The following is a 16,530-nucleotide window of genomic DNA, read 5'->3' on the forward strand; positions in this document are numbered from 1 at the left end:
AGAAGAGGTCGGGTCAGAGGTCAAGGTGGCCACACAGCTGTCCACAAACAGCCGCAGGGGCACGTGGCTGGCCTGGTTGACGGAGGCTTGGATGTTCAGGACGTCCCCCAGGAAGTACACGTTGGAGGGTCTCGGGGAGCTCCAGTCATCTGCCGAGACAGGGAGCAGCATGAGGCCTCTGCAGAGCAGAGCAGCACTCCGGTAAACGGGAGGCTTAGAGCTGCATTAGGTTGGCCTCTACCAGTCATGAGCTGCAGGGAGAAGTCCAGGAGATCCTCCGCAGACTTGGTGGAGGTGTAGGGGACCCAGGTTGGCTGCAGGGCATCGCTGCTCACATTGTGGAGCCTAGGGAGCAGACAGCAATTACACACCGATCCTACAGCAGCTAGGCTGAAGCAGTACTGCGGCAGAGTCCTCACCGGAGGTAGACGCACTCGATGTGGACAACAGCAGGGTCGGTTCTCACGATGCCAGTGTTGGCAATCGGGGACGGGTTGTAGTTTAGGGAGAAGCTGTACACCAGCTCGTCCTCGGTCATCTACAAGTGAAAGGCGCAACGCTTAAGCTCGGGATGGTTTTACCCATTCACCGTGCGAGTCTGCAGCCTTATTCCCCTCCCCTACTTACCGACAGGGCGCTGCCACAACCCTGCAGCTCCGACTGGAAGACCAGGACCGTGTCGTTCTGCCCGCTGAGCGCACAGCCTCCCAACTGGATATCCGCAGCCTGGATCAGTCTGCCGGTACCGAACAGGTCTCTCTCCACCGACACCTGGATCGCGCTCTCCCCACACTGCGCCCACACGACGGGGGAGACTTGCTGCTTGAACAGAGAAGAGTCCACTCGCACAACGGCCTTGGCTCTGGCGACAGGCTTGGCTCTGGCAGCAGGCTTCCCTCTGACAGCAGGCTTGGCTCTCGCCCACTTAGAAACTCTCCCGGCGTCGCAGAGCCCAGCGACCACACACAGCACTAGCAGCCCACACCACGAAACCCTCGCACGCAGCATTGCGGCCACAATACAAGGCTAGCTCACAGATCCGCGATGCTTACCCAGCCCACACCGCCTCCTTTTATACACTGACATGATCCCGCTCAGCGCGTCTCTCTGAGGAGACAGCGCGACATTTTCACGTGGAATTCGCTTCACGCTGAGCGCCCGAGTTCCGGCTGAGAGAGCGGCTTGATCAAAGGAGGCGACAAGTGGCGCAGCGCCAGCAGCGGCGCGGATCCAGCGTGTCCAGTGTGTTGGGTCCTGCACAGCTGCAGCCAGCAGGGACCACGGAACCGATTTTGCGGCTGTGTGAGCGTGGTTTTGTGCTGTGCCGATTTCATTATTTAGGCTACACTCACTTCAATGCTGGTGGAAAAACTTGAATGTGACACTGGGAGCTCTCGGTTCTTATTCAGAAAGAAGAGGAACGTGGAGTTTAGATAACACGCGCATTTATGCATTGATGCATGTACTTATTGTTAACGGTAACATCAGTAATCTGACAACAACTGGATATTGGGCTAGATTCCTCTCATCCAGGGTGTTAGAAAAGATTGTTCTCTCATTGTTTTCTAAATGGAGTAGAATGCAAATTAAAGTTAACGTGTATACACCCGAGTGTACAATTGAATAGAAAGATGCTGTGTGTGAGCCAGTCCTGTTTCAATCATTTTGCGGCTTTTTTGTACGTTTGTTTGTGTCAGATAAGTGTCAATAAGTGTCAGAAATAACGACTTGCTATAAAAACCCTGCATTTAATGTATTAGTTAAAGTAGCACTATGTTTAAAGTTATGGCAATAACGGTAAAATTCTCCTAGATGGATATTTAGGGGACGTCACACTACTGTGTTATTGTATATGTGTATATAGGCAAACCAATCAGCATTCGGCAGCGCAACACTCATTATAATATGCAGCCTATTGTTGTGTTCAGCAACTGCATACAGTATGTGTTAAATAGTGGATGCGTTCACGATACACGCAATCGTCACATATTGTGAAAATGAATTGCTTTGCCGGTCAGATCTGCGCCCACGACGGACGCGCCCGTGTATTATTATTCGCCTGTAACAGAGGTAGACTGTCAAATGTGTTTGGACTACTGCAGTTACTTCATTGCCGTCATATGTATGTAATTGGTATTGTAGGCGTTATGCTGCCATTTCTTGTGCACTAATCATGTAAAAAGTACACATGTTTTATTAATACAAAACGATCCGAGCTCACTTGATTATTTTGCAATATGAACACAAGTGATCTGAGACCTGAGAAAACACGACAGTGAACCACGACAACGACCCCGAGTTAGTTTCCAAACGAGCTGATTTCGTTTGAAACGAACCCAGTGTGAGGGGGCAACACGTTTGCCTGTATTGAGATATTGTATGTTGCATGATGTAATGGTATTTAACATATGCCATATGTGTGACAATAGTTCTTGTTCAAAGGTGGCATGACCTCCTGCTGTTGCGGTCACAAAAATGCGCCCCTATTCTGATTCACACAGACTTTGAAAGCAACAAAATGCCACCAAATCCGGCAATCTTTTCAGTGAGAATGGGGTTTTTGACACGTTGAATATTGCGGCAGGAAATACACACGTTTTGTTAAAGGGGGCATGCAACCCGTTTTGACCACATAATCATCAGAATGTGTAAATAGGTCATTTCAGTGTTTTAGTTTACTAGTTGGAAGCCAGCATTTGTCAACACAATATTTCAATACCATGAATTCATTGGCACTGCTGAGCTTCAATGGAAGTGAATACTGTACCTTCTCTCCGTGACATATAACTTGCGTGTTTATCCCACTGCGGTCTCTCTCTTCAGCCTACGGATTTACACCTCCATTACCGTGACTATGTGTAATACATTAGACTACAGGCACTAGATATTAAGCTCTAGGTATTACAAGGAGTTCAGTACATCAACAGCCCTTGGGTGGCGATGACCCTGACGGTGTCTGTGTTTGCTGATAGCCCTCAGCTGCTGATCATAAAATGCAAGAGATGACAGAATTATAATGAAAATGACTTATAACCTATAGGCTATACAAGAGCTCAAGTGTGGTATCTTGAGACCCAATCGCAGTAACTGCAATAATATTCAATAACTTCAGAAAGACCGAGCCAGTAGAAGAGAAAATACGGGTTAAATTCAATAATGGGCAGAACAAATTGGAACAATTAATATGGCAGTTAGATTAGGGTCCGATACCACCGTCTCAAGTATTGCAGATACAAGGCAGTTTAAGTGCAGGGTTATACAGCAGGTATCAATAAAATTAATCGCATATTGTAGCTCATGGACTCCACTGAAAAGTATAATACAACGCAGTGCCAAAATGAAACAACTGTCGTATTTTAAGGTGTTTTAAAGCAATATGAAGAATTGCACGGCGGTAAGGTTATTCGACTGCCCCCATGAATGAAAAGAGCCTCAAATCCTCAAATGACAGCTAACGTTTTCAAGACTACTTTAAATACCAATTGTGAACGGTTTCAGAGCCTGCTTCTACATGTGACTGCGAAGAATGAATTGTGAGAAACCATACCACATACACGCACACACCCCTTGAACTTTAACACGGAATTTGTTCAAGGGCAATGAGACCTTGTTGAAATTCACCAAAGCACAGTGTGCTGTAAGCGATGTGGTTTTGAGTTCATTGAAAGGAGACCAGTTGTGAATGGTTTCACAGTCCGTTTACCTCGGCCATGTGGCTGCCGGCTTGTAGAGTGCCACTCAGCGAGCTCGTAGTAGCGTCGTTTAGTGATTCTAGAGCAACGGGGTATCAGTGAGCAAGTGTATCTGTGAACACAAGCGACAGAAAGGACAGTCGCTGCCTCCCCCTTCTGGGGGTACTTGGGCACTACAGCAGATCATGGCATTACAGCGCCAAGGGCACCTCCTTGGCTACAGGAACATTATTGGCATTTCTTCTTTGGATCTGGGCAACATGCTGATCAATACAGAGCAAGCAAGAGACCACGTTTACTCCACGTCAGGACTATACTCTCAGCAACCCCTCACAAATGAAAGGGAAGTTTGATGGGGAGGGGAGACATGGAGGGGTCACTTGTTGCCACCACCAGGGCCGTAGCTAGAGGATTCGGGGCCCCCACCGCCCTCCACCCATATCATATACTGTATACTGTAACCTAATATGGGTTTATTGCAAAATAACAAAACAGATAACATACATGAATGCAAATAAAGGTCTTTACTGAACATCGGCAAAAGCAAAATACACAAATATAACATTAAATATAAAAACAAATACATAGCAAACACTAAAACAAATTTCAATCAGCAATGCACATTTAAATAACAACGAAAATTATACGAATCATTAGTATATGTATATCGGTTTGATTGATCTTTAACCTTTGATGACCTTTCACGTCCCTTCACGTAGGATGAACCAAAATCCCATTGTCAGACCTTTCTGTTGGCAAAGTCACTTATGATGTCTTTGTAGTCCAGCTGTCTGTTTAGCTGGCTTTCAATTGAAAGTCAGGCAAGGTTATAAAACCTCTCTTGAGTTTGGTTAGACCTGAGATTTCTTGACAAGCTTCAACTTGCTGAAAGCCCTTTCTGCACCAGAAACAGAGACAGGCAGAGTGCAGAAGATGCCCACTGCAACACACACTTCTCCAAAAATGCTGTGGAGCTGCATCCTGTAGATTGAATTCAGCAGGTCTAGAGGAGACTGGCAGTCTGCAAATATGACATTATACACAGACTTAAGATGCCTCACTTCATTCTCAAAGCCTGCTGTAAGATCCTGTGTATATTTGCTCACTAATGAGTGGCAAGCTGGGTGAATCTGACCTTCTTCTAAGTCTTTTAAATTTAAGTAAACCTTAATTTTAAAAGTTAAATGTTTATATAAATACTACATCCAAAGAATGCCATTAAGCCATAACTTACGAAACACTGTTTAAAGTCCTCATGCAATTATTCAAGACAAACTAATTAAAAACTAACAAAAGCCAAGAAATTATTAAATAATAATTACAAAACCAATTTTAAAAATGGACCAGCAATAGGCCTATAATAGTTATTCCCATCAGTCTGTTATAAATCATAAATCAAAAAGTAAACATTCAGAAATTAACAAGAATGCAGTCAAATGTTAAAAAAAATACCACTAAAATTACTCAGTGTTCATTTTTAATGAAGATAATATGGTACTGCATAATATATTAATTAAAGCGAATACATCCATCCAAGAGCAGTGTGTTGTATTCGTGTTTTCTTGACTGTATTAAAATACATCAAAAGCCGGCAGGTCGGTAATGCTTGTGACATGCGTCGTGACTCGTGTCCATTTTCCCTGTGTTATACAAACCAACTCTATTCACAACAGCGTAAAAAAGACGGGGATTTCAACCACATTATCATTCTGTTGGTGGCGGTGTGCGCCGGTAAGGAAAATTATGTGACAATACTGACCGGTAGTTTTCCTATGCCCACGAAAGTAAATCTGGCAGAGAAATGACAATACACTAACCGGTCTTAAAGAACGTCTTGATAGACTGGGATACAGCAATTCTCCTGGCCTCTCTCTCCCCTTCTTTTCATGGCATTACTAGTACCCTGATTTAGTTTTTCCTTTCCCAGACATTTTCAGTCAGTGTCCTGCTCATCCACTAACTTCACCGCTAACCTCAGCAGCTCTGATTGGATCAGTTCACGAGCTGGGGTGGGACTTACAATTCATTGGGTCCCCCTGCTGTTTGTCACTGCATAATTAATAACAACGTCGGATCGGCCAAACCATTTTTCGGGAGGGCAGAGGAGCAGATACTTGGAAAGCTTGTCACCAAATTGCATGTTTGTGTGGTTTTCATTCAATTCTCAGGCATACAACTAATATAAAATAGAATTATTCACAGAACAGGTGTATATAGATACATATATATATATAGAGGCTAACTGCTGGATGTTGTGGGGCCCCCTATAATTGTCATCACCTTTCACCACACTAGCAAAGGCCCTGGCCACCACTGTGAAACGTACAGTAGGGCCAGGAGTACTACACACCTGTTGGAGTGCCTTACTAGAGGGAAGAGCACCCACTGAACCAAGGGCCTGGACTCAGGCTGTGGAGCACACGGCTGAAGGATCTTTGCAAGGCAATAAGAAACTGATCGAGTCACATATTTCACAGTCCAGTTTTATTCAAAAGCCTGATCCAGCTACAGTTGGGTTTCCCGCCTGTGGGGCTTGGATCTCCACACAGCCACCAGCAGTACAGCACAGAGCACAAGCACCGTGAAGGCAGCCACAGTCAGCACAGCATAGCCGAAGGCCTGGGACACTGTGGAGACAGGAGAGGGACAGGCAGCTCACAAGGGCGCAGACACCAGAGGACGGAGCGCCAGCAGACAGTCAAAGCTCCCCTCCTCACCTTCACGGGGAGAAGCCCTCCTGTCCACAGCAGAGAGCTCAGAGGCAGTCAGGATCACTTCCCCACTGGACACCACTGCCGTCTCCCTGGAGGCCCTCTGCACCGGGGCAACAGCTCTCCCTGAAGGGACAAGAGCAGCATTACAGAAGCAGGCCCTCCACTGGCAGAGCCTTAGGGAAAGATGCCATTCCAGCTCACACTGGAACCGAGCCACTCACTCATTCTCTGGCTGCATGGAGCGACACAGCTGTCAGTAGCACTGGGTTGGCACACTGCTGCACTACAGTGGATGAACACCTGGGGAAGCAGGAGATGCAGTACAATACAATGCCACCATTGGGAATACAGTCAAGACCATGGCACTCCTTGGCCAATAGACCCTTACCTTCTCCTTCAGAGGGAGCTGGGAGCCAGCATCCACAAAAGTGAACATCTGCACGATGAAGCGCTTGTAGTGCGTTGGGTATGGCAGCCCTGAGGAGCCAGCCACGGGAACCAAGGTGGTCTGGTACTGGTCGTCTCTGTACGGACACCTGGAAAGAGCACCACAATTGGGTTCAGAGGTCTACCTAAACCAGCAACACGAGCCGGCCGGAAAGAGATACAGGGCTCCAGTTACCCAGCAACCAGCAGGCTCCACTGGGGCTGGCCGAGTGGGCTGGGGGTGGAAGTTGCCCAGCAGTCTTCCAGCGTCAGGACAATGTTGGGGTCGGTCCTATTCAGGATGCGAACCTCAACATACACAGGATCCCGCAGGACCTTGGTCACGGGGTAGTCCCCATCACCGTAGTAGGAGTCATACACAGCTTCTACAGGAGGAACGACAGGCAGCTTTAAGAAGCCAGCATGCATTGGAAACCAGTTCATAGCATGGCCACGTACAAGGGCTCGTCACAGTACCCGTTGCAATCCTGAGCTCCACACCGAGAGGTCCCGGGGCCACGACTGAAGGAGGAGGCGGGGCTGCAGTGTACACTACAGCCTCCACGGGAACAAGCTCACTGCCCGAATACTTGCACAGGAAGGTCAGCCTGGAAGGAGAAGCAGGCAGCCATTGGACCTAGTCGGGTACTGGCACAAGGAGACGGGCACTGGGGAGCCCCACTTACTCATAGTAGCTGTCCCTGGTGATGGAGCCATCAGGCCCGTTCTGCACATCGCGTTTAGAGGACATCGTGTTCTCGTACACCACATCGCCACCCTCACTCTGGAAGAGGGAGGCAGACCCTCACGTTATGCAGCCGAGACAATGACCACAAGGCGCTGCAATGCTCAGGGCAAAGCTGGGAAACGCTTCCTCACCTTCAGCGTGCTTCCACAGGCACTGACTGGGAACTGGAACAAGGCAAAGCCAGCAGTGGTGCCAACAGGGCTGCAGGGGGCGCTCTGACCCCCTAGCAGGCTGACCGTGTCAAGGCTCAGCGGAGGCGTGGTCACATTCCTGGGTACTACAACCACAAACTGACCATCCGTGGTGCATTGCACAGTCACTGGAGGGAGAGGGGAGAAGATTAGCAAAGCAACGCGCTCAGGAGCCCTTTGTACGATATGTTGCCCTGAACACTCACCCTCATTGCTGTAATAACAGGGCTGTCTTCCCCTCTGATCAAAGCAGCAGTTACTCGCTTCACAGTCGGCTCTACTGATAGCAGGGGCACCACACGCCATTTTCTCGTTGTCACTAACCAAGCAGTTCTGACCCTGGGCTACAGAAACATCCGCCGCAGCCGCCATCAGCAAACAGACAAGACTCCAGACCCGCACGCTCATCCCAGACCTCTCCATTGTGCAACTCGGCAACGAACTGCCGAGAAGCGGCGCTCCGCTCCTTAAATAATCCGGCGCCCTGATTGGCTGAGGGCTGGCCCTGGCGCAGCAGGGTGCACGAGGGTTTCAGCCACCCCAGCGGGCCAATCGGGCTCTTTGGTGGAGCTCTCGCTTTGCTGCCACACAATCACGGTCAGATGCCACATCACTGTCTGTCGGCAACCCCGCCGCGCCCCGCTGCGCTCACTTCACTGCCCTGGCTCTCAACGCACAGCTCCCCTACCTACTGAGCACTCATCTCCAAGACTTCCACAGCTTTTTAGAGACAGTTCCGACTCATGTGAAGCTGAATGAGCACAACTATACCTTTATCATTTGTTTTTTGGTCCTAAATAGTAATAGAAACATTGAATACGACCATTCGAAGATTCGGTCTGCATGCGACACTCGTACCAGTAGCAGTGAAGATTAAGTGCATGACATTGTAACGGGTTTTCTTCAGAGACAGTGTTGGCTTTTCCAAAGAACGGAAGTGCAAAACCACATGGATTATCTGTTGATTCACACATTTCTATTGTAATTGAGCTTCGGGTTATACTTTAAACGGACAGTGTGCAAAATCACGTCCTCCTTGTAACGAGACACGATTTGATGCCCTGATTGCAACGAACCAATTACTTCCAGCATCACCGAGTGCACACTGAAAATGTATGGCAAGCCGCTGTGACATTTAGTCCATAATTTCTGATATCAAAAATACAATTGTTGGTATCAAGAATGATCTGCTACTTGTGATATCAACATTTGTATTTTTCACATCAGCAACTGTATTGTTGATTTCATTAACTGTATTTTTGATATCAAAAACGCATACTATTTAGCATCCGTAACATGCGTACTAACTGACGTGAAACTTAACCCTTTACACTCCGCCCCAATATTTTCATATCGTCCGCGAGCCAAGTAGTAAATTGTAGGTTTATCAAAACTACAAAATGTACTAGAGACTATAGAGAAACTAGAAACCGGGAGCTTTCAAACGATGTCTTTCTCGCCTATGTAGGGTCTTCATAGCATGGGCTACAGGCTTGCGAAATCAGCCATTTGTCCTAGTGTACAGAGTGTTTGTTTTTAGTCTGTCAGCCGATTAGACCTTAAAATACGAAAGGCCACAACTTTCACTTGATCGAAGATAAATGCATAAGGCACAACGTAGCAAGGAGAAACACAAACCGGAAAAATGCCAGTCGAGAATGGCTGCCGCTGAGATTGTTCAACAGTGAACAGGGCAATGTCAGACATTAACAACGAGAGGAATGGCCGTTCTGAGTGCTCGCAATTATGAACGTCTACTCAGTGAATGCTCGCTCACCTGTTGCTGTCGTGACTGGGATGGTATACGAGTACATTACAAACTACATGACCCTCAGAGAAAGCCTGTACGGGGTTTTCTTCCTCGAGAAATGCGGCTATTGCGCGCAGTGCTCTTACCGCTCCTCGGTTCACTCGTGCAGCTCGGAGGAGCGCCTGGCGTATGCGGCTCGCACCCCGAAATATTCACTAGTTTGTGTCAAAATACATTGATTCGACTATTTTAAACGACACTGGCTCCGAAGTCTGTACCAAAATGACAATGTCAGTTTCATCTTCATTACGTCCTTTTGTTTCCAGGAGTTTCAAAGGATTTGCGGTGTTTCGGCAGAGAAATAAGGCACGAACAGTTCTGGGATCAGAACATTATGACCCCACATACACCTAAATCAAAGGTACACAATCCTAGCTCGGATTGCCGCTCTGTGACAAATGTATACACTTCAAATCAAGCAGCAGATTAGACGGAACAGACCCAACACTCTATAATGGCATCAAACCATCCTCTAGGTATACACAGACAGACCCAGGCATTGTTCATTGCACAATGATGCACAGGTTTCTCCCATACAAGGACGTTAGCTTAACAGAAAGTTAGTCCCTCATAGGCTGAGTCACATTTGCTCGGATTGAATACCTAAGCGTGCAACCATGCTTTTTGACCAAGAATTCGTCATACACACATCTGATCTAACCGTGTAGCTTAGGGTCACATGTGATGGTTTGTAACCCTGGCATCTGGGGTCATAACGATCCCCGTCCTCCTCCTGCATGTTCTAAAATACAGTTTCCTGCCACCACATGTGACTAGGGTGCAATGTTCCCAAACACTGAACCTTCTCCCGAAGCAGTCGTGTCTCACCCTCCAGAGCCCAATTCTCTGGAGAAGAGCTGCAGAGATGCTGGAAAGCAGCAACACTCAAACGGAGCGCTAAAGGACAGCTTTACATGATCTGTAGCATCCATTGATTGAGATCATGCAGAACTTGGAGAGCAAAGAGGAAAGACACGGGTCATGGTCTGTTCTCAGCTTTATTGATCAGTCACACCACAGTCAAGCCGTGGGTGGGCTTGCTCTCCTGTACAGCACAGTCCCCAGCACAGCAATGCACAACACAGCCACAGCAGCCACCACACCAGCCAGGAGCACAACCTCAGCAGAGATGCCTGCAAAGAAAGCACAGGTCAGTCACTTTAGGTCAAACCCAGACTACAGCAAGGGACCACAACCTCTGGCTCCAATTCAAGAGGCACATTCCCCACGCAAAGGCCCCAGTACCTGCCGCTTTGCCGTCCTCTGCAGTCAGGGGAGACCTCTGGGCATTCGTCTCCACTGGAGGGACGGCATCCTGCGGCTTCTCCAGCACACGCACAGACACCATGGCATCACCTTCCCATTCTGGAAGGTGGAGAGGCTTAGATCCAGCCAGACTCTATAGCCCAGTACCACACTCACAACCAGGCAAAGCATCCTTACCCTCCTTGAAAGCCAAGTCCCTGCCAAACCTCCCAATAAGCCTAGATCCAGACAGAGGGTTACAGCTGGAGTCACAGCAGCTACAGACCTGATCACTCCCATCCACCGAGCTCCAGCTACAACAGGGATACAGCGGTCAGTACAGATACCGGGAAGGGAACACCAAGGGCCTAGAGCACCCTCCCACCCCCACCCCACTACCTGTTGCCCACAGGCTGGCAGGCCTTGTCCAGGTTGTCCACAGCCTGGGAAGCAGCAGTCACCTTCAGGTGGCAGGTCAAGTAGATCTGAGCAGAACAGACATTGGCATGGTTAGTGCACCTTGGGAGAGCTGCTTCAATGCCAAAGCAGCCACACGGTTGAGAAAGCAGAGCCCAAACAAGCCAAAGATACAAAAGCACAGAGGCACAGTGGCTGGGAGACGTACGGAGCTGTTGGCTTCATTGTGGAACCTGAAGGCATCAAGCACCAGCTGCAGCTTCGTGACATCCTGAGGTCTTGGCATGAAGTGAGAACTGGAGCCCGTCACCTTGGCATCAATCAGGCAACTGGGCACAGGAGGAAATCCATTATAATGGCCCCGCTCAGAGTCGAGAGCCAACACCTGCAAGCACACTGGCCATGCTTGACTATGGGATCTCACTCACCCATAGTTCCCAATGAAAGTATAACTGGGAGAAGAGGTCGGGTCAGAGGTCAAGGTGGCCACACAGCTGTCCACAAACAGCCGCAGGGGCACGTGGCTGGCCTGGTTGACGGAGGCTTGGATGTTCAGGACGTCCCCCAGGAAGTACACGTTGGAGGGTCTCGGGGAGCTCCAGTCATCTGCCGAGACAGGGAGCAGCATGAGGCCTCTGCAGAGCAGAGCAGCACTCCGGTAAACGGGAGGCTTAGAGCTGCATTAGGTTGGCCTCTACCAGTCATGAGCTGCAGGGAGAAGTCCAGGAGATCCTCCGCAGACTTGGTGGAGGTGTAGGGGACCCAGGTTGGCTGCAGGGCATCGCTGCTCACATTGTGGAGCCTAGGGAGCAGACAGCAATTACACACCGATCCTACAGCAGCTAGGCTGAAGCAGTACTGCGGCAGAGTCCTCACCGGAGGTAGACGCACTCGATGTGGACAACAGCAGGGTCGGTTCTCACGATGCCAGTGTTGGCAATCGGGGACGGGTTGTAGTTTAGGGAGAAGCTGTACACCAGCTCGTCCTCGGTCATCTACAAGTGAAAGGCGCAACGCTTAAGCTCGGGATGGTTTTACCCATTCACCGTGCGAGTCTGCAGCCTTATTCCCCTCCCCTACTTACCGACAGGGCGCTGCCACAACCCTGCAGCTCCGACTGGAAGACCAGGACCGTGTCGTTCTGCCCGCTGAGCGCACAGCCTCCCAACTGGATATCCGCAGCCTGGATCAGTCTGCCGGTACCGAACAGGTCTCTCTCCACCGACACCTGGATCGCGCTCTCCCCACACTGCGCCCACACGACGGGGGAGACTTGCTGCTTGAACAGAGAAGAGTCCACTCGCACAACGGCCTTGGCTCTGGCGACAGGCTTGGCTCTGGCAGCAGGCTTCCCTCTGACAGCAGGCTTGGCTCTCGCCCACTTAGAAACTCTCCCGGCGTCGCAGAGCCCAGCGACCACACACAGCACTAGCAGCCCACACCACGAAACCCTCGCACGCAGCATTGCGGCCACAATACAAGGCTAGCTCACAGATCCGCGATGCTTACCCAGCCCACACCGCCTCCTTTTATACACTGACATGATCCCGCTCAGCGCGTCTCTCTGAGGAGACAGCGCGACATTTTCACGTGGAATTCGCTTCACGCTGAGCGCCCGAGTTCCGGCTGAGAGAGCGGCTTGATCAAAGGAGGCGACAAGTGGCGCAGCGCCAGCAGCGGCGCGGATCCAGCGTGTCCAGTGTGTTGGGTCCTGCACAGCTGCAGCCAGCAGGGACCACGGAACCGATTTTGCGGCTGTGTGAGCGTGGTTTTGTGCTGTGCCGATTTCATTATTTAGGCTACACTCACTTCAATGCTGGTGGAAAAACTTGAATGTGACACTGGGAGCTCTCGGTTCTTATTCAGAAAGAAGAGGAACGTGGAGTTTTGACTGTACCCGTTAAGATAACACGCGCATTTATGCATTGATGCATGTACTTATTGTTAACGGTAACATCGCGATTGATTTAACACTCATTCAAAGTGATTTAAGGATCTTTGTTTGCTAGGAACCTTGGTAAAGGGTTCTAATAAGAACCAGGTTCCTCCACAGTATCAACCCTGGGATCCATAAAGGTTCTTATTACAACCTTCACTTCTTAGAGTTTACATATAGGCTGAGTACTGTAATTGTATATGGAAATATACATGTTTAGTTAAATTAGTGATACCATAAGCTTTCATTCATTTCTAATACATGTTAGGACAGCCCTATAACTCTTAATATCTCAGCACAATGTGGATAGAGAGCAGAAGATCACAGCAATATTAATATGATACTTCGCGCTCTGCGCAGTTGGCGCCCGTTTCTCAGATTCTGTTGTCTCTTCTGAGAAGCTGCTCGGCCCACATGACTTGCTTGCTGTCCAATGGCTTCAGTCAAATATATTTCACAATGTACCTCCCTTTCCGTAATTGCTTCTGAAAATGCTGCAGCAGCTTCTTTATTTTTTCAGCACTTCTAAATCTCACAGCCACTGCAAATCTCGCAGCCCCTACTTTATTTTTTCAGCAGCTGTTTTATTTTTTCAGCAGTTGCACTTCAGGGCCACTGTAGCTTTTGCACTCCTCTGCTTCAGTAATACCTAGAGAAAAGAGAATATTATTGTGGATCATATTGCAGAGTCGTGGCAAGGAATGGACTGTGAACATTAATCGTTTTTCTCCTTGCCTGAGGTCTTCCATTTCCAGGCTGCGGCTGTCCGTCTGGCCAGCAGGGTGCTGTCGGGCTGTGAGAAAGAGGATGAGGAATTAGAACCCACTTACCTGTGTGATTGGAGTGTTGATCATATCTACGAGAGGATGAAGAAGAGTTATTAGTGTCTTTGTACAGGAGATACAATTGTATAGCAAATAGTAGTTTTATAGGATTTTATTAGTTTCCTTTTTTTCTTTCTAATTTTTGGTTATTTGTTTGGATAGGGTTTTTAGCGTTTTATTGCCCCTATTTATTAAAGGCAGTTTTAGCTAGGTTTTGCATAGTTACTTTTTATTTAATCCTGTACATTTATCCAGGACAGTCTTCATGCCTTGTCTGGAGTTTGTTAAATACAGTGAGGGAAAAAAGTATTTGATCCCCTGCTGATTTTGTACGTTTGCCCTCTGACAAAGAAATTATCAGTCTATAATTTTAATGGTAGGTGTATTTTAACAGTGAGAGACAGAATAACAACAACAAAATCCAAAAAAATGCATTTCAAAAAAGTTATAAATTGATTTTCATGTTAATGAGTGAAATAAGTATTTGATCCCCTATCAATCAGCAAGATTTCTGGCTCCCAGGTGTCTTTTATACAGTTAATGAGCTGAGATTAGGAGCACTCTCTTAAAGGGAGTCCACAGAAGCAATCAATGAATCAGATTCCAAACTCTCCACCATGGCCAAGACCAAAGAGCTGTCCAAGGATGTCAGGGACAAGACTGTAGACCTACACAAGGCTGGAATGGAAAGACCATCACCAAGCAGCTTGGTGAGAAGGTGACAACGGTTGGTGCGATTATTCGCAAATGGAAGAAACACAAAATAACTGTCAGTCTCCCTCGGTCTGGGGCTCCATGCAAGATCTCACCTCGTGGAGTTTCAATGATCATGAGAACGGTGAGGAATCAGCCCAGAACTACACAGGAGGATCTTGTTAATGATCTCAAGGCAGCTGGGACCATGGTCACCAAGAAAACAATTGGTAACACACTACGCCATGAAGGACTGAAATCCTGCAGCACCTGCAAGGTCCCCCTGCTCAAGAAAGCACATGTACAGGCCCGTCTGAAGTTTGCCAATGAACATCTGAATGATTCAGAGGAGAACTGGGTGAAAGTGTTGTGGTCAGATGAGACCAAAATCGAGCACTTTGGCATCAACTCAACTCGCCGTGTTTGGAGGAGGAGGAATGACCACAAGAACACCATCTCCACCGTCAAACATGGAGGTGGAAACATTATGCTTTGGGGGTGTTTTTCTGCTAAGCGGACAGGGCAACTGCACCGCATCAAAGGGACGATGGACGGGGCCATGTACCGTCAAATCTTGGGTGAAAACCTCCTTCCCTCAGCCAGGGCATTGAAAATGGGTCGTGGATGGGTATTCCAGCATGACAGTGACCCAAAACACACAGCCAAGGCAACAAAGAAGTGGCTCAAGAAGAAGCACATTAAGGTCCTGGAGTGGCCTAGCCAGTCTCCAGACCTTAATCCCATAGAAAATCTTGTGGAGGGAGCATAGATCAGGAGTTTAGGAGCTCCTCCAGGCTTCTGTTGGTACCAGTGTAGGTAATGTTTGCCAATATAAAAGTACACTGCACTGCTGACTTTACAGTTCACAATGACTGTCTCTCATCAGTGAACAGATTTCACTGATGGAGTCTGAGTCACAGTAACCTGTCTACTGGATTCTGAAAGAAGTAAATGCATTAATAAATATTGCATAATTTGTGTCAGTTTTCTGAAGAACATATACACTCACCTAAAGGATTATTAGGAACACCATACTAATACTGTGTTTGACCCCCTTTCGCCTTCAGAACTGCCTTAATTCTACGTGGCATTGATTCAACAAGGTGCTGAAAGCATTCTTTAGAAATGGATGGGTACATGGTGGTCATAAAGGGATGGACATGGTCAGAAACAATGCTCAGGTAGGCCATGGCATTTAAACGATGCCCGATTGGCACTAAGGGGCCTAAAGTGTGCCAAGAAAACATCCCCCACACCATTACACCACCACCACCAGCCTGCACAGTGGTAACAAGGCATGATAGATCCATGTTCTCATTCTGTTTACGCCAAATTCTGACTCTACCATCTGAATGTCTCAACAGAAATCGAGACTCATCAGACCAGGCAACATTTTTCCAGTATTCAACTGTCCAATTTTGGCGAGCTTGTGCAAATTGTAGCCTCTTTTTCCTATTTGTAGTGGAGATGAGTGGTACCCGGTGGGGTCTTCTGCTGTTGTAGCCCATCCGCCTCAAGGTTGTACGTGTTGTGGCTTCACAAATGCTTTGCTGCATACCTCAGTTGTAACGAGTGGTTATTTCAGTCAAAGTTGCTCTTCTATCAGCTTGAATCTGTCGGCCCATTCTCCTCTGACCTCTAGCATCAACAAGGCATTTTCGCCCACAGGACTGCCGCATACTGGATGTTTTTCCCTTTTCACACCATTCTTTGTAAACCCTAGAAATGGTTGTGCGTGAAAATCCCAGTAACTGAGCAGATTGTGAAATACTCAGACCGGCCCGTCTGGCACCAACAACCATGCCACGCTCAAAATTGCTTAAATCACCTTTCT

At 48.1% G+C, this 16,530-nt stretch overlaps 1 long non-coding RNA gene across 1 annotated transcript; it reads right to left on the minus strand.

The window, feature by feature from the left end:
- Positions 1–10,560: 10,560 nt before the first annotated feature.
- On the minus strand, positions 10,561–10,941 carry LOC136767001 (uncharacterized). The gene is made up of 2 exons (XR_010821795.1): positions 10,827–10,941; positions 10,561–10,714 (listed from the first exon to the last, which is right to left on the minus strand). It is a non-coding gene; the product is annotated as an uncharacterized LOC136767001 (long non-coding RNA).
- Positions 10,942–16,530: the final 5,589 nt, after the last annotated feature.

This window comes from Amia ocellicauda, chromosome 13 (genome assembly GCF_036373705.1).
Source record: "Amia ocellicauda isolate fAmiCal2 chromosome 13, fAmiCal2.hap1, whole genome shotgun sequence".
Classification (NCBI taxonomy): Eukaryota; Metazoa; Chordata; class Actinopteri; order Amiiformes; family Amiidae; genus Amia; species Amia ocellicauda.